Raw genomic sequence first — 19,542 nt, forward strand, 5'->3', positions numbered from 1 at the left:
TTAATACCTGCCTCAATGTTGGGTTCTTTCAAAATTTAACACTCAACCCATTTGGAGTGGTAGTCTACCAAGGGCTACCTCTTAGTTGCTGGTAGACCAAACATGGGACCCACAAAATCCAAGCCTAGCTTTTCCCCTTGTACCATTGGGAAACTCAGTGGAACATAGAGATGCATTATAAACCTGTAATGATTTGTCAGCCTCACTGCAATACAGGCATCCACCTATCCATAGGTTAATTTCATTGTCCATGCCAGGCTACCAGTAGAAATTGCAAAATCCTTTTTTTTGGACCAGTCATGCATACATGGACTTGGTGAGCAACATTTACCTATCGGTTCCTGAGAATCTTTGGGGGAATGAGCATATAGCCTCTTAGAACCAAGTTATCCTCCACTGACAATTTGTCTATAACTTTTAAAGCAAGGCTTAATACCATCACCAATATTCTTTTCTCCGTGGCCACCCTTTGATTATAAATGCCTTTAGTTTGTTTAGACAATTGTCCTTCTTCACACCATCTTCCCACTCCTGAAGAGAAATTGTATTGTTTGTCACTACTATACCATCGACCATACCTACTACACATTCAGTCTCTTCCATCGTCTCCTTCTCCTCACCACTCCTAACAGGACATCTAGATAAGACATTAGCTCTTGTATTCTTTGTTCCTGAAATGTGCTTAACATAAAAGTTAATCTCATACATTATTTCTAACAATCTGATTAACCTAGGGCTTGTTTTCTCTAAATTCTTTTCAGAAAATAAGGAAATTAAAGGTTTATGGTCCGTGATGAGGGAAAACTTCTGTTCCCACAAATATGATGAAAAATGTTTCATAGCCCACATCTATGCTAACGCTTCTTGCTCAACAGTAGTGTAATTATACTCTGCTCTTGATAAAAACCAGGAGGAAAAGGATACTGTGTATTCTTTACCATCTGAGATAGAACTGCCCCAGGCTCATTCCTCTGGCATCACTGTCACAATAGGTTTCACATTGTCCCTTGAGGAGTACAAAACACGGACATCCATAATTTTGTGTTTTCATTCAATTAATGTTTTTCTCACATTGGAACCCCAGACATACTCAGCCCCCTTACTCAAATTTTATCCAAGGCAAGGCAAAGTTCTTTATAAACCTAGAATAATATTCATATAAGCCTAAGAAAGACCTGAGTTGATCCTTGTCAACTGGTTGTGGGCTAAATTTGATTGCATCTGCTAGTTGTGATTTGGGTAATACTTGCCCAATATACTCTACTTCAGATGTCATGAAGCAACATTTTTCCTTTTTCACCGTTATGCCATTTTTTAAAATCTACCTAGAACATTATCCAAGACCACCTCCTGATTCTGCTCATTGCTTGTAAAGTTTAATATATCATCTTAATAGTCTAGGGCTTGTTTGTTTTCTCCAAAGAGCTTGAACATCAATTTCTGGAAAACAGATGTGACCAATGCCAGGCCAAAAGGTATACGTAAAAACCTATATGCACCAAATGTGGTATTAAACATGGTTAAATGTCTGGATTTTAAGCAAAGATCAATGTAGTGGTACTCTGCCCGTAAGTCAATGGTGGAAAACACTTTTGCACCCCCCACTTGTGCCAACATCCTTGAATTTTGGGAAGGGAAAAACAGTCCACTAATATATTTTTACTAAGGTATCTAAGGTCTACACAGAGACTCAATTCCTCATTTTTCTTTTCGGCTCCTCAATAACCTTATCTGAACATAACTTGTCGAAATGTTCCTTTCCCTGACTCCTCATGCTTAGTGACATATTTCTCACTTTGTGTACGATTGGGACAGCATCTTTTTTCAATACAATCTCATGCTTAAACCCCTTTACTAGTCCCATGCAATCTTCAAAAAGAACCTTATTACAAATCTATCCTTAAATTATACTGATTTTTCAAAGAATCCTAACACGTCACTGTTATGTCCCCTAAAGGCAACAGTGTGAATGTCTGGAGGTGACAATCAAGAAGAACCCCATTCAAATTCAAACAGTGTATCAGTGATGATGGTAATAGGTGACCCTGATTTGAACTTGACCTTCAATTTAACTTTGTTAATAAGTACATTACAGATAGGGACACCTATCCTATTGTGATCATGATCTACCTCTAGCATATTAACGGATAGCCATATGATATGTTTGGGAGATGTGCATCTAAAACAAACATTATGACCCAGTATCTTTCCACCGTTATTATGATCTTTATCAAGTACATTGTGTAATTTTGCTTTGGAAATTATAGCATTAATTTGTCCTGTGGTTCTTTGCTTCTTATCTTTGTTGAGTTCTTTGAAAGCTTGAATGGATCTTTCAATACCTCTAGCTATTTCCAATGTTTATTGAAGATTAGGGTCACAACAGCTTAGCAACCTTTCTTGGATTTGTTTATCAAAGCAATTCACCACAATTTGATCTCTAAAATAGTTGTCAAGGTTCCCATCAAATCCACAAGTGGCTGATGGTACCCTTAATTCTGCCAAAAATGTGTCAATAGACTCATGTTGTAACTGCTTTCTGGTGAAGAATCTGTCTCTTTCAACTATAATACTAGTATCATCCTTAAACTGATTCTTGAGTCGAGTGACTGTTTCAATATAGATGTCCCATTCTGTAGCTAGAGGGTAAATGATCATCAAATATAGTTTTAGCACTGAATTAATCAGCATCAATTGCAGCTAGATAATTATCAAAGTTTTTAACCCACTGAATCCACTTATATTTTCTAATTCCTGCTTCTGCTATAAATGGTGCCGGCCACATAAACACCACATCCCAATGTGCAAGCTATGCATGTAGCTGAAGTACACACAATTATACAATGAGCCAGTATCAATGTATAGACGCTTGATACTATTCGTAATGCAGACTTTAAATGCTGCCCCAGTGATAGCTGCTCCAGCTTTCAACCAATTGGCTGTTACAGGGATAAATCCATAAACTCAATAATAATAAAAGCGCCCACTGAGCGGGAGAAGATTCCATTTGGGGTTGCACAAAAAAAAACAGCTGGAAGCAGTGTTTTCCCATATTGTACCCCAAGATAAACATAGAATTCTCACAATGTGCTTGGCATTTGGAATGGTGCCCTCAATATACGATTGTGCCACTTGGAGCACAGCCTATGCAGCAAAAAATACCACAATGCAATGTACACCAACACGTGCAACTTTACCAGAAGTGTTAAAACAAATTCAAAATAAACCTGGGAGTCCTGGCCCTGAACTCAGGGATGAAACTAGTGTAAAATATTGATATGATGTTCTCATTATTTTAAATAGTATTAAAGGATAAGAAGCAGTGGTGATTCACCAATGGCTCCAATAGGTTCCTCCTTGGGATCAGGAGCAAGAGCTGCCAAAGATTGTTTCCAAAACTTATACTAGCATAGGTCAGGATTGTCTGGGGGCCAGACCAACTAAATTTCAATTACAGAGTACGCCCACCAAGGAGAGTACTATGCAAGTAGAAGAAAACTCTACATCACTGGAGTACACAAAAACAAATTATTAGAAACAGTGACACTCTAGAAACACCAAGTAGATACCAATTTACTGACAGTCGCCCATCTTGTTCCTTCCAGGACACACTGTTTAAACGGAGTGACAGAGGAGGGTGGTGAGAATAACTGGAGTGACTACGTGCTCTCAAAACAGGACTCATAATGTTCTTCAGAAACTTTCACAAAAAGGAAGAAAATTTCCACAGCAAAAGCCCTAATTTAAAAAGAAAATGGTGGCAGGAATATTGGTTAAAAATGCCACTTAAATGAGAACATTGTTGAAGACCAGGACATGGGAATTCTTTCTGCAAGACAGCACGGTGAAGGTCATGGTATATTGCCAGAGTCTTCTAGATCTTCTGGATGTGACACTGACTAACAACTTTCTTGAATTGGAAAGAGCTGACAGGTGCGTCTCCCCACCCGACAGGGTTTACAAATTAAACATTCAGAATGAGGGAGACATACAGCACACTATTAAAGTTATCTTCTGGTGAAGACTAATACCTAGGACCTTATTATCAGTCATGCAGTTGAACCACCACAACTCCAATATGACGGTGGTGAGGCGGCCCTTAAGCCAGAGCCCTCAACCCCGTCGTATTATGACAATTACAACGGGCTGCCTGTCGGAAACCATCAGAAATCACTGCATTACGAAGTTTCCGATAGTCAGCCCACAGCACCCTCAGAATGTGCACTGTCTGCCATAGCATGGAATACCATGGCATAGAAAGGTGGTGGAAGCAGGGCCATGCAAGGGCCCCTCTGTGGACCCCAGCACTGCCTTTGTGCCAGCCTTTTCATGGCAGGGACCCGCCATGAAAAGGCTGGTGGAAAGAGAAGTCATCGTCAGCACAGCTGTGCTGAACTCAGCACAGCCATGACTGACTAGGACTTCGTCCCTCACCAACCCTTTGGGATCCTTGATCCCAGCAGAAGCAGTGGTCTCCTGGCAGTCTGACTACCAGGATTGTAACCTGGCGGTCGGACCATCAGGATTGCGGCAGTCCAACAGTCCGTGGATCTCCAAACTCATAATTAGGCCCTAAATTATAACATTCTATTGGCAGAAAAAGATTAACCACGTGAATTTGTCTGCATGCTCCCACTAGGGGAAGATATCATTTCGCTTTATTTCTCAGTCCTAGTTCCAGACCTAGTAAAGGAAGCCTATCCTGCTGATTGGGCATTGGCAAATGCTCCTGTGCTGTATCGCAACCACGTAGGGTGGGATAATGATTCCCCCTACCATGTAAAATCGATTAGATCAACACCACAGATCCAGCCTTAATGTCCAATTAAACATTTGTAACAAGGTATAAAAACAGTCCTGGGTTGTTCTCTGCCCGTGTAACATCAGTATTACATGATATTGATCCTGAGACGTTATCCTCTGGATGAGATCTACCTCTCAGATAATGACCTCAATGCACATCGTGTTGATTGCATCATTTTAGAATTCACTGCCCAAGGTTATAAATTCAATTTAAAAAAAACAAAATTGCTTTTCTTAGTGTCCTATTCCTAGGATAGGAACTTTAAAATGAGGGCATGAGCCCAGCTCGCACTTTCTAAAAACATGACTCAACTTCAACCTCCAAACACCATCAAGAAATTATAGTTATTACGGGGTATCTTTCATTTTGGCAGAATACACACATTCATGACTATGCACAATGTATCAAACCTCTTCATGATCTAATTCATCCAGACTTTTCAAGCAAACATTGGACACCAGAACACATACACATCCGAAGAGCATTACAACAGGACATGCTACAAACACAACACTTGCACACAAGTGACAACAACAAAAATTTGGTAATCAGAATAATTCCTGGTGCCTTCAGGTTCCCCTATGTCACATTAAATGAGGGTGACACAGTGCCCATAGCACACACATCACATTTGTACTCCAATCAAATCAAATCAAATCATTAACATTTATAAAGCGCGCTACTCACCCGTGCGGGTCTCAAGGCGCTAGGGGAAAAGGGGGGTTATCGCTGCTCGAACAGCCAGGTCTTTAGGAGTCTCCGGAAAGCGGAGTGGTCCTGGGTGGTCCTGAGGCTGGTGGGGAGGGAGTTCCAGGTCTTGGCCGCCAGGAAGGAGAAAGATCTCCCACCCGCCGTGGAGCGGCGGATGCGAGGGACAGCAGCGAGTGCGAGGCCAGAGGAGCGGAGGAGGCGGGTGGGGACGTAGAAGCTGAGGCGTCTGTTGAGGTATTCCGGTCCCTTGTCGTGGAGGGCTTTGTGTGCGTGGGTGAGAAGTCGGAAGGTGATCCTTTTGCTGACTGGGAGCCAGTGCAGGTGTCTCAGGTGTGCGGAGATGTGGCTGCTGCGGGGTACGTCGAGGATGAGGCGGGCCGAGGCGTTTTGAATGCGTTGCAGGCGATTTTGGAGTTTGGCTGTGGTCCCGGCGTAGAGGGTGTTGCCGTAGTCCAGGCGGCTCGTGACGAGGGCGTGGGTCACGTTTTTTCTGGTGTCGGCGGAAGATCTTGCGGAGCATGCGGAGGGTGAGGAAGCAGGCGGAGGACACGGCGTTGACTTGCAATGCAGAACAGAGATTTGCACCAACAGAAAAAAAATGACTGCCACACAGATGGCTGTCATAAAGGATAGGCCACTTGCCCTAGGAAAATTCATTATTGTCGTTACCCCATTATCGGCCACTGACGCTCTCACCGCAGCCAGTTTCCCAATGCAAAAGCATTACATCCACATTGGATTCAATGGGCAACCTCCTTCGCTGTCACTGATGTTGCTTATGTTTTCTACCCTAAATTCCAGAACCAAGAGTTCCTACAATATGAACTTGAGTTCCCTGTGCCCTCTATCATTTTGCCTCTTGACCAATACCAAATGATAATTTTAACAAATGGCTCAGCACAACCAGCTGTAGGTACTAACCACTATAAATATGTAGGCAACAATGACTACCTCAGCTGCACATCCCTGCAATTTTATCGAATTTGTAATATTAATACATATGGTGCTCTAAACACCAAATCACACCTGTTGCCAACGTGTCTGAACTGGAACCAAGAAGGACCAGTATACAACTGAATAGAAAAATGTGAGGCACACATATGTAAATAACTGTTAATCTAATGCATTTGTTCAATCATCCATTATAAATTAATTCGGAACATCCTGGTGTGATTAATCATCCATTGCAAATCAATTCAGAACATCCTGGTGTGATTTACAATTTTCTTTACATGTCAAAAAATAATTATAAACACCTATCTAAATTATATATTTGATCATTTTAATATTTCCATTATTAATGTCACTTTGTACTTTCCAGTACCATCCTCAAATAAAACAATAGAAGTCCACTTCTTGAAATTATATTTCACAAACAAATATTGTGCTTCCCAGTCCAATTGTTGTGACTTTTAATCAAATTCCTTAATCATTTAGTTGAAAATCATAGCCAACAAACATGTATTTTCAACTATTGGTATTGGTTTCAGTCCAAACAGTTGTGATTTGGATCCTCAGCCCAATCAGTTGGAGATTATAGCCGACACGTGTTTCGTCCTACAATAGGACTTCTTCAGGGCTCGTTGGGTATCAATATAGCAATATCATCATGACATGTTCTTAATTCCTACCCTACTTAAAATTAAAATCATTATTTAGGTTGAAAAGCATGCATACATCATGCAAGTGACTTTTTAATGTAAGTATTGAAAATCTTTCCTCACTTAAAGAAACCCCACACCAGAAACTGTGTCCATAGTTATTTTAGATCAGAATCATTATGTTACTTTCACCAGATAGAAAGTGACTAAATGGGAAATTTTCAATGTGTGAACAGGTAATATTTATTATATAGAGCTCAGAAAGAGAGAGAAAAGACTAAATTAACAATGCACACATGAACTCAGTGATAAAGTATTATTAATAATTATTAGTTAATACAGAAACTCCTCAAACATCTACATTTATATAATTACCTTACATCTGATATCAAAATGCACAATCACTAAAAAAAGAGAATTTTATGTAACTTAATAGGGACTCCACTTGAGTAACCATTTATACATTCCTCTATGAAGCAAAAAATGTCACACATATTCTCCCCCCCATTGAAATTTTGACCTGGGGTAATATCCACAATCAGCATCATCATACATTCTAATTATATGCCCTTAAAATGATACGATAATAACTTCACACCTATGTATCCCTGCCAAACATGCAAATATCGAATCCAAAACCAAGTACAAGTACAACATACTTAAGTTAAATGTGGTTGTAAAGACATAAATATCAATAATGATAATCCTGTTATAGCCTCCTTAAAGTATTGAGACGTTACCATATCTTTTGAATATTTAATAGATCATTCTCTGTTGCCACACTATGTGATACAAGACGTCAGAATCAAGCTACATAATCCATAATCAAATATATATACGTGGTAATACTCTTACCTGTATTGATCTGAACAATCGCAAACCAAATGAGGAGTTAACCTTATACACAGCATTTCACAATTGTCGGGCAAAAACTTTACATAATTTTCTATTGCCACACTATCTGATAAAAAACGTCCAAATCAAGCTATACAATCCATAAAACCATAATCATATATATATATATATATATAGTGATACTCTTACCCGTATGGATCTGAAAAATCGTGAACCAAATGAGGAGTTACCCTCATGCACAGCGTTTCCACAATTGTTAGGCAAAAACTTTGTTTGCCTCCATTAGCCGAGCTTTAAAGTATCGAATACCCAATCAGGTCTCAGTTCTTGCATGACATAGATTAATCGCACCAGTGTGACTATGGTTCGCGATCTTGTAATAGGTTGGCATAGCCATTTTCTACTACTAAATGGTATGTTTCTGAGCAAAAAGTTCGGTTATATATTGAATCACTCTCTATTATCGTACCATCTTATAAAAAATGAAACTATTCAATATAAAATCATTTGTATAAACACAGTAGTGTTCTTGACCGTGTTAATCTAAAAAAACAAAAAACAAATAAGGAATTAGCCCTTATGCACAGTTTTTTCACAGTTGATTAGCAAAAACTTTTATCTATCCCCATCAACAACATTTTAAAATATCAAGTGACCAAACAGATCATAATTTTTTAAAGACATAGATCAATTATCCCAGTGTATTTGAGGGTCATAAACGGTTGCCATCTTGTAATAGGTTAGTATGGCCACCTTTTGTTACTATGCAGTATATTCCTAAGCATTAAGTTTGCAAAATCATTCTGACGGCAATACCACAAACAACTTAGACCGCATCATTGTCAATGGTTTTCTTTTTTTTCTTTTTTTTTGTGTTTAATAATGCTTTATTGAATAAGTTAGCATACACTGGTACAATAAAATAAATACATTGTAACCAAAAGAAAAAACAATTAAAAAAATTAGTCATAATCATAAAGATAATTCTAACTATAAGAAACAATTTGTATACACAACCAGACTATAATATTGTACTGTAGAACACAAGCATTTGTTGTTATGTTTTAGTAAAGAAAGAAAGAGAAGAGAGAAAGGAAAGAAAAGAAAAATTAAAACAATGCAAATTAAAAATCACATAGTTACAATAAAGCAACCATTAAGTATTAACAGTAGTATGAAAGGTCTTGAGTTGCAAAGGAAAGAGGTGAGAGGAAGCCAAAGCATGTCCCTTTTAATTAACAGTTGAGTAGTATTAGCATTTGCTTGATCCATTCTTTGATTATAACAGATCAGATTCCACCAAGTTACAACAGATATTTTCGTAGTATCTTTCCAATTAGAAGGTATAATTTGCAGTGCACTAGCAATGAGCAAATCAGCCAATTTACCAAGCAGTGGTTGGGAATACCAAATAGATGAAGTACTACCCAAAAAAACATGTAATAAATTGAAAGGTACATTGATGTAGAAAATCTGATTAACTTTATCCCAAATTGCTCCCAAAAAAGTATGAACTGCAGGGCATTCAAAAAACATGTGCATATAATGACTGTTTTCTTTAGAGCACGACCAACACTTGCTATTTGTAGTAAGTTTAAATTTATAAAGGTCTACAGGAGTATAGTACAACCTATTATAAAAGTAAAATAACGTTTGGGTTGTACATGCTGAACGGGATGTTGTATGGAGTTTTGACCATATTTTTTTCCATGTAGATATAGGAAGGTTTTGATTGAAATCCTGCTCCCATGCTAATTCTATTTTAGATTTTGGTCTCACAAGACTGGTATGTGTATGGGTTCTGTATATAAAAGACGCTGGGACTTGTGAGGAAAAATTATAAGGTTGGGAATTAGGCTGTGTAGAAGAGGGAGCCCCCAAAGATTGAGACAATAAGTTATAGAGGATAGCAAAGAGAGTTTGATATTGCAACGCGTAATAAGTGGAGATATGAAATGTCCCTTGAATATCTTGAAATGTAAGTACAGCATTATCTAGAATTAAATGATCTAAAGTTATAATGCCTTTGTGTATCCACTCTTTCCATACTAAAATTCTATTATGAAATTTAATGTCATTATTGTACCATATAGTAGTTGGCCTAAGGTTCTCAAATGAAGAGTGAGAGGCAAGAAGTAATGGCCTGGCAATAGAAATCGAATGAGTTATTATCGGAGAGAAAAGAGATTTAGGAGGTTTTAAAAGCCGAACTGCATCTCTAAAAGTAAATGGTGTAATTTGTGAGTCTTCCAATTGACTCGATAGAGAGGTCACCTCATGAAAAGTAGGAGAGAGGGACAACCATACTTGTTTTAAAACAAATGCAGAGTGATATCTTCTAAAGCATGGAAAATGTACACCTCCATTATCTCTAGATTCCTGCAGTTTAACGAGAGATATACCAGATTTATGTTTGTTTCATAAAAAAATCATAAATAATGCATTTATGTATTTTTAAAAACGAGAAGGAAGTTTAACTGGGAGCATACATAAATAGAAATTTGAAATGGGCAACAACATCATTTTAATTGTGGCCAGTCTTCAACACCAAGTTGAAGAAAGAGGATACCATCTGTCAAGTAATTTCACAATCCTTGACTCTACCTCTTTGAGATTAGTTTGAATAGTGTCTAGAGAGTTGGAAGCATTCCATATGCTTAGAGTTCCACGTAAATCCAGTATCTTTAAACATGTCTGGTAGACAGTAAGCATGTAATGGCAAAACCTCTGATTTATCTACATTAAGCTTATAACCTGAGACACTTGAGTATTCTTGTAATAATTTAAAAAAATCCAGAATAGTCTTGTGAGGATTAGAGATAAAAAGTAAAATATAATCAGCATAAGCTGTGAATTTAATCTCAGTGTCTTTATGCTTAAAACCATATAAATCAGATGACCTACATATTTTCTCTAGAAGGGGCTCAAGGGCTAATATAAATAACAGAGGTGATAGAGGACAACCTTGTCTAGTACCTCTGTGCAGGGGGGAGTAATGGGATTGTTTACCATTGACTAAAATTGATGTAGAGGGTGAAGAGTATAAAAGTCTAATAAGTTTAATAATATGAGGACTAAAACCATGCCATTTTAATGCTCCAAACTTAAAATCCCAACAAACTCGATCAAAGGCTTTTTCAGCATCTAGAGTTATGGCAGCTATAGGATCCCTGGACTTAGAGGCAAGATGGATAATATTGAGAAAAGTTCTAGAATTATCCGATATGTATCGCCCCTTAACAAAACCTGACTGATGAATGTCTATTAAGTCTGGGATAAAATGATCAATCCGTAAGGCTAGGACTGTTGCAAAGATTTTACAGTCAACATTAATAAGGGATATAGGTCTATAATTACCGCATTTGGATAAATCCTTATCCTTTTTAGGAATCAAACACAACATAGCTTCAGAAAAAGCGCCCTTTGCTTGATCTTTTGATATGAAATATTGTATAAGTGTTAATAACTTTGGAACTAAAATAGATGCAAAAGTTGAGTAAAATTCTATTGAAAAGCCACCTGGGCCAGGAGACTTATCTTTAGGAAGCTTGGTAATGGCATTTTTAATTTCTGTTTCAGATAGGTCAGAGTCTAATGGTGACAAATCTACTTTTTGTTTAGAAGGAATAGAATGGAAGAAGGTATCTACTTCAGTCATATTAGGAGTATTTTCGGGAGTATACAATGTGGTATAATAGTCGGTAAGGCATTCCAGGATTTTTTAATCTTTAGTGTGTCATTTTCCAAATGTGTCTGTGGTAACAGTAATTTTAGACTTTTGTTTTTTGATCTTTAAATAATTTGCCAATAGTTTACCCGCTTTATTTTTCTCCCCCATAAAATTTGGAATTTATTGTGAGTAGAGTTCCACATGCACTTTCCAAGGAATGCTTATTTTATTGTAATTTACCATCAATCAACCTGGATAAGGTGTCTGGTTTGTTAGATGAGAAATATTCATGCTCAAGACATTTTATTTGTGTGTGCAGTTGAGAGGAAACTTTAGATTTTTCTTTCTTTTTAATGGCAACATAATCTATAATAAAGCCTCGACCAGTAGCTTTAAATGCATCCCATATAAAGTTCATCTGAGTATCAGAAGGTAAATTGTGCATAAAAAATTATTAAGAAAACATTGTAAATTGTTCAATAAATAAATGATCTTGCAATAAAGTGTTATTAAACCTCCAGCGATTAGAAAAGTAGGAATTTCCCGGAAGGTTCATATCATTTATTACTGGGGAGTGATCTGATAAAAGAATAGACCCAATATTAGAATGTGAAATTGTTTGTATAACACTTTAGCCCGCCGCCCGCCAAGCGGGAACCGCCAGAAGACCGTACCGCGGTCAAAAGACCGCGGCGGTCATTCTGGGTTTCCCACTGGGCTGGCGGGCGACCGCCAAAAGGCCGCCCGCCAGCCCAGCGGGAAACACCCTTCCCACGAGGAAGCCGGCTCAGAATGGAGCCGGCGGAGTGGGAAGGTGTGACGGGTGCAGTTGCACCCGTCGCGAATTTCAGTGTCTGCAAAGCAGACACTGAAATTCTTTATGGGGCCCTCTTACGGGGGCCCCACAACACCCCATACCGCCATCCTGTTCCTGGCGGGTGAACCGCCAGGAACTGGATGGCGGTATGGGGTGCCAGAATCCCCATGGCGGATTCCCATGAGCAGCGGAAAGTCGGCGGTACACCGCCGGCTTTCTGCTTCTGGCCGCGGTTGTACCGCCGTGGTCAGAATGCCCGGCGGTGCACCGCCAGCCTGTTGGCGGTGCTACCGCCGACCCCGGCCCTGCCGGTATTTACCGCCAGGGTCAGAATGACCCCCTTTGTGTAGCAAATATATAATCTATTCTAGAATATGAGTGATGTACTAGAGAATAAAACGTGAATTCTAATACATCTGGGTGAGCAATTCTCCATACATCATGTAAACCTCTGGAGGAGATTGCTTGATAAAATGTTTTTTGCATTTTATTAGGGATATAACGAGTTTGAGAGCGACGATCTATAAAAGGATCCATAAGTTTATTGCAATCACCTCCTACCACAAGATTTTCAGAGTTGCAAGATAATAATAAAGAAGAAAAGTTAAGCTAAAATTGAGGCTCTACTCCAGTTGGACCATAAACATTGCAAATGGAAAACAGCATACCATTAATCTTAACTGTCAGTAAAACCCATCTTCCTATATCATCAATAATCTCCTCCACAACTTGTATTTGTAAGGATCTATGAAACAATATTATTACAACTTTCTTATTATGAGCTGCAGAGGAACCAAAAACATGACCAACCCAATTTCTATTCAAACTTTTAAAATCCTACTCTTTAAGATGGGTTTCTTGTACAAGAGCAACTTGACAATTCAATTTAGAGAGATGTTGGAGCACTCTTTGGGGGGTCATTACGACCCTGGCGGACGGCAGAGAAGCGGCGGTAAGACCGCCAACAGGCTGGCGGTCTTTTTTTTGCAATTATGACCATGGCGGTAAGCCGGGTCCAAATTCTGCCGCTTCTCCGTTCCGCCCGCTGGGCTGGAGACCTGGGTCTCCAGCCCGGCGGTCGTCACTATACCGCCAGTGGTATTTGGACCCGGCTTACCGCCATTGATTTCATGTGGTTGGAACCACCATCAAATCCATGGCGGTAAGCACTATCAGTGCCAGGGAATCCCTTCCCTGGCACTGTTAGGGGTCTTCCCCACCTCCACCCCGACTCCCTCCCCTTTTCCCTCCCCTACACCCCCACCACCCCTGCCACCCCCCAAAGGAGGCAGGACCCCCTTCCCCACCCCGAACCCCAACATCACATCACTCATGCACACATGACACGCACGCAGGCACCACCAACACACATACACGCACACACACCGACATACATGCCAACATCCACACACACAGTCAGACACGCACACCCACATTCAAACATACATGCACACAACTATACAGACATACCTACAGACATACACGCACTCATTCCCATACTCACAACACCCCGACAAGCATACAGGTACTCATACCCCCCACTACATACACACACGCACACCCCCATGCACGCACACAACACACAACAACCCCACCTCCCTCCTCCCCTCACGGACGATCAACTTACCTGGTCCGACGAACCTCCGGGAGGGGACGGGAGCCATGGGGGCTGCTCCGCCGACACCACACCGTCAACAGAACACTGCCACGCCGAATCACAGGACGTGATTCGGTGGGCGGTGTTCTGTTGACGTGGCAGTTGAGGTGGAGCAACCTCCACTTCCCCGGCATCCGCCAGTATGGCTGTTGGCGGCTCTCCGTCCGAAAAAGGATGGAGAGCTGCCAACAGTCATAATACGCCGAGCGGAAAAACGCCACCACTGGCGGTCTTCAGCACGGCGGTCACTCAGTGGTCTTGACAAAAGACCGCCGAGGTCAAAATGACCCCCTTTGTTTCTTAACTGGATTACGTAAACCCTTAACATTCCATGAGATAATGCTAAGACTGGTCATTTAACTAGTAGAAGACATTTAGACAACAGAACCTTACCTAAACCTAAGAGACAAACAACATGTGAATCATAGAAGAAGGTGGAAGGGAAACTTATGAACATATATCTAAGTGAGGTTACGTGCTGATGCCAATCTTGCATTGTAGGACATAAAAAATAATAAAGGAAGAAAGAAAAGTAGAAAGAGAAAAAAACAGAGCGTGAGAAAAAGAAATGGGTAGCAAAAGCACCCCATTGATAAAAGGAAAAAATGATGACAAAAAGCCAAGAAGCTTCAGTCATAATTGTCTTAAAGAAAAGAAAATTATTTTGCATGGAAGAAAGGGAGGAGCAAGAAAAGAAAAAGAGGCCAATCAGCAACAGTACCCCCGAGGAACTACAATGATTGGATAACAAGAGAGAGGAGAGATGAGGAAACAGAATAAATACATTACAATATGAACAACTGATGAAGGGACTTACCAACAAGGGAAAGAACACTTTGATGTTTAGATATACAGGAATATAGACACAATCGGAAAGAGGATTTTCTTAACCTGAGATTTCAATGGTTGCAATATCTGTAAAGAAGAAATAAATAATTTAAGAATTTCACATTAACCAATCAAGTCTTGCTGAGTTCCATTGCCTCCCCTTTGTGAGTATATATAAACTGTTTCAGATCGGAGGGATTTTCAAAAGTAGTTGTTCTGTCCTTGAAGGTGACCGTAAAGAAGCAAGGGTGAATAAGGCCAAATCTAGCATTCATAGATCTTAAGGCTGGTCGGAGATCCAGAAATTCCTTCCTCCGTTTGGCGGTCGCCATGGCCACATCCTGGCTAAAGAAAATCTTTTGGCCCGACCACAACATTTGTTTAAGTTGTTTGGCGGCAGTCAAAACAGTCATTAAATCTGAGTACTGTAGGAAGTAGGCGATAATTCCTCTTGGTTTTGATAGAGAAGAGGGACCAATTCGATGGGCTCTCTGGATGTTGAGAGCAGTAGTATTCTGAAGACCAACAATCCTTGGAATATGAGTTTGCAAGAATGTTATAAAATCTTGGCCTTCTGAGCCTTCCGGAATGCCATAAATGTGAAGATTATTTCGCCGATTGCGATTTTCCAAATCTTCTGTCTGTTTTTTAAGTAGTACGACTTCCTTAATCAAGTTATCAACTTTAGTAGTAGTATCTTGTACTCTGTTCCACCTCAGAAAGACTAGAATCCAGACGTGACCATTTCTCCTCAATTCACTGTAACACAATTTTTGTCTCCATAACAAAAGGCTTTATTAGCTTAAGCTCATCCATAATGTCATCCAATGTGAGGGGCAATGGAGACTTAGTTGGAAAGGATGGGTCTTTTTTAACTCTTTTGTAGTCCCCAGAGTCTTCACGATCATTAGAGTTAGAGACAGAGGGTACAGATATTTTGGACGAGTGAGGGGCTTCCATTTCAGCCACACATTATATATTTAATACAATAGTTTAGTTAATATTCCTGCAACGTCGATTAAGTCACCTCAGAGAACAAATATTGAAAATTATAGTAGAAAATCCAGAATAAAATGACTATAACAGCTTCAAGGGTGGCATCCAAGAGTGTCAAAAAAAGTATTAAGTTCTACACATTAATTAAAGTAGCCAAAAGACAAAAAAGAAAATATTTGTTAGGAATAAGAAAAAAAAAAACTCTCAAAATGGCGGCCGCATTCCTGTCAGAAAGGGAGCAGTAGGTTCAAAAGATTAAACTCTGTAAAATACCAGAGTTTTAAAAAAAGAAAAAACTTCTCATACTGCTCCCTGCTTGTTCCAACATCAAATTCTGGGAAAAGAAATAGCCAGCTGTCAAAAACGCCTCCCTCCGATTGAAAAATGTCCTCGGCAGCTCGGAAGCGTTGTTATCGAGCGGCCATCTTAGCTGCTCCGGCGCTTGATCTCCATTGTCAATTGTTTTATAATTAATCTAAATACTATTATGTGATGCCAACATATGTATCACTGACTCCATGTAGTAAAGTATCAATATGTTAGTATTTCAAACAGGAATCATGCATTTATGTCCCCATTCATGAGGCTCAATTATGATGTTAAACATATCATAATAATATTTGTTTAATAAATTGATATTGGCTCAAAGGCCTATAGCAGAGAATATAAATGACACAATAGTGGATTAGTCCTACTGTTGTTGTTATTATTAGTGGTTAGTCAACAAGACGGAACACCTTCACCATATAGATGATAAGAATAAGATATGTGACATACTTTATGTATAATTTGTAAATTAAACATATCATATATAAATATCACATTCAATACTATATTATCCATAAAACATGTTTTATATGTAGCTTTAGCGCATATTGGCCCATCCTTGATAACTTCTGTTCCTTGTCACCTATGTATAACATACAAAGCCATCATATCACATAAAAATAGAAACTGGTGCTACATAGAGAATTACAGGAACTGATACATCTCATTGTCTATGTTTAAACCTAATTCAATCGTTTTCAATCTAATGATCCATTTCGCCTCATTTTTTCTAAATTCTAAAGTGCAATTGCCAGCCCTAGGATTTGTTGTAATATGACTAATCCCCATATGTTTAATCAATGAGATTTCTGATGTCAGATGTTCCTCACTGATATGATGTTCCATGGGGGATGATGGATCGGTGTTCCTCAGTTTGGGCATATGTTATTGTATTCTCTCTTTAAGAGGCCACATTGTACTGCCCACATATATTTTACCACATTCACATAGTAGAATATAAATCACATAACTTGTATTGCAGTTGATAAAGGTATTTATTTTATATGTGTTGCTACTGAAACTAAGTCCTTGCTATACTACACATATTGCAGCAACTACATTTATAGAATCCACAAGGTCTTATAGGTAGCTATGTTACAGTATTCTCCCTCATGGGGGCTGATAGCTTTTACAAACCATGTCCCTGATTCTTCATTCCTCTTTTATGTATCATATCTGGTTTCTGAGGAATTATACGAGACAAAGGAATCGTCCGAACATAAGACATTCCAATGTTTTCATAATAGTTTGTAAATGTCATCACCATTTTGACTACAAGGTGTGCAGAAAGTGACAGAATTGTGTATTTGATTATCTTTTGTGTTTTCTCTGTTTATCTGACAGGGACATCCTAGATATTCTATTAATCCTCCGTCTAGCTTCTGATACAATTTTTTTAGTATATCCTCTTTGTAAGAATCTATCTTCCAAACTATCCAGCTCTATCTCACATATGTCTATTTCACTACAATTTATTTTTATCCTAGTCATTTCACCAAAGGGTATAGCTGATAATTTTGACTTGGGATGAGAACTGTCTGCATGTGACAACACATTGCATGCAGTCGGTTTGCGATAAATCCTTGTTTGAAATGTACTGTCTTTCACAGTAAGTTGTACATCCAAAAAACAAATAGAATCTTTATTGAATTCATAAGTCATTTGTATATTAAAATCATTTACATTGAGATAAGTACATAACTCCAATAATAATGATTCAGGTTCTGCCCAAATTCATTGGATGTCATCATTGTATCTCCCCCCCAAAAATATATGTTCTGTCAAATGTGAGGGACCTTTTTCCAAATATGTATTTGTTCAAAGAAACCCATATATAAGTTTGCATATGAGGGTGAAAAACGGGATCCCATAGCTACTCCCTGAGCTTGGCGATACAAAGCATCCTCATGTAGGAACACATTGTTGTCCAAAATAAATTCAATCATTTTGATCAGCATATCTGTATGTTCTAAATGAGAAGCTGATCGATTTGAGAGAAAGTAACGGACCGCTTCCAGCCCTTTAATTTTGGTTATACAAGTATATAATGGACTAACATCCAGTGTCACCCATATCATTTCCGTTGTCCACAATGGAGAGGATAATATAGCATTTGGATACAGACAGGGCCTCTGAGAGGGTCCAGTGGGGGAGAGGAGTGGGATAGGAGCGGAGGGAGGTGAAAGAGTGAGGAGGAGGGTAGTAGGGGTGGCACAGTGGAAGAAGGGTTGGGGCAGGTGTAGTAGGGGGTTCAAGAGGAGTGGGTGGGCAGGGGAGTAAAATACCAACCATGTGGTGGATGTGGTTTTCACATTTTACCTTTCTTCCCATAAGGTCAGACGAGACTTGTCCCTTGTGAGCATTTCAGTTGTGATTGTTTGAGATAAACTACAATATGATATATTTGAACCTACTGATCCATATGTCTTCAAACTTTCTATGAATGATGTTCTTACACCTGGGGTTGTAACTGATGACTGGGATGTTAAAACAGTTGATTGCATGCTTTCTGAGCTTGACAATTCTACTGTATTTGAAAGTGAAGCTATATATATGAACATAGCGAATTATGGGGAAATGATCTGTTACCATCATTATGGAGATTACTTTGTGCACCAAAGTAGCACCCCAAAATCAGTTTTTAACTGCATTGTCTGACTCCACCAGTGGCGATTTCCAAAGCATATTTCACTGGGTATGATGCTAAATATGCAGAGTCATACTATTTTAAATCGTCTTCCTCTAAAATGAGAAAAATATTGCTAGCCAACACAAAATTCAGATTCCTTTGTTTCCCAGCTGGTCAGTGAGGGCTATGAGTTTTGGAAAAGCATGATTGATTTGAAGAGTGTATGGTGAAACATGAGATTGGCAAATACGTGGTAGGGAAGCTTTATTTAGAACATGCCTTATTGCTTTACAAATGATATTTTTTATTGACACTGTACAGCAAACAAGTTGCCTTGGGTTAGCAAAAATAAAACAACTGAATGCGCCCAGTATCCCAACACCAGCTAAATTTAACAACTGGCAGACACTTTTAAACGTAACCAAGAAGCAGCTCACTAGTTGGGTTCAGAATGGTACCTTTAGTTCCTCACTTTCACATTCCCGCATTTTGGAAACCAGACCCTTGTTATGTTACAGCTCAACATTCAGGTGTCATTACAAATTTAGTGTGGGTAAACTATGCCAACAGTGGATACGTTCTTCCACATCTGTCGCCGTCAAAGACCACCTTAGTCTCCTTTCAGAAGATGTTGACTTACAAGATTT

This window comes from Pleurodeles waltl, chromosome 7 (assembly GCF_031143425.1).
Source record: "Pleurodeles waltl isolate 20211129_DDA chromosome 7, aPleWal1.hap1.20221129, whole genome shotgun sequence".
Taxonomy (NCBI): Eukaryota; Metazoa; Chordata; class Amphibia; order Caudata; family Salamandridae; genus Pleurodeles; species Pleurodeles waltl.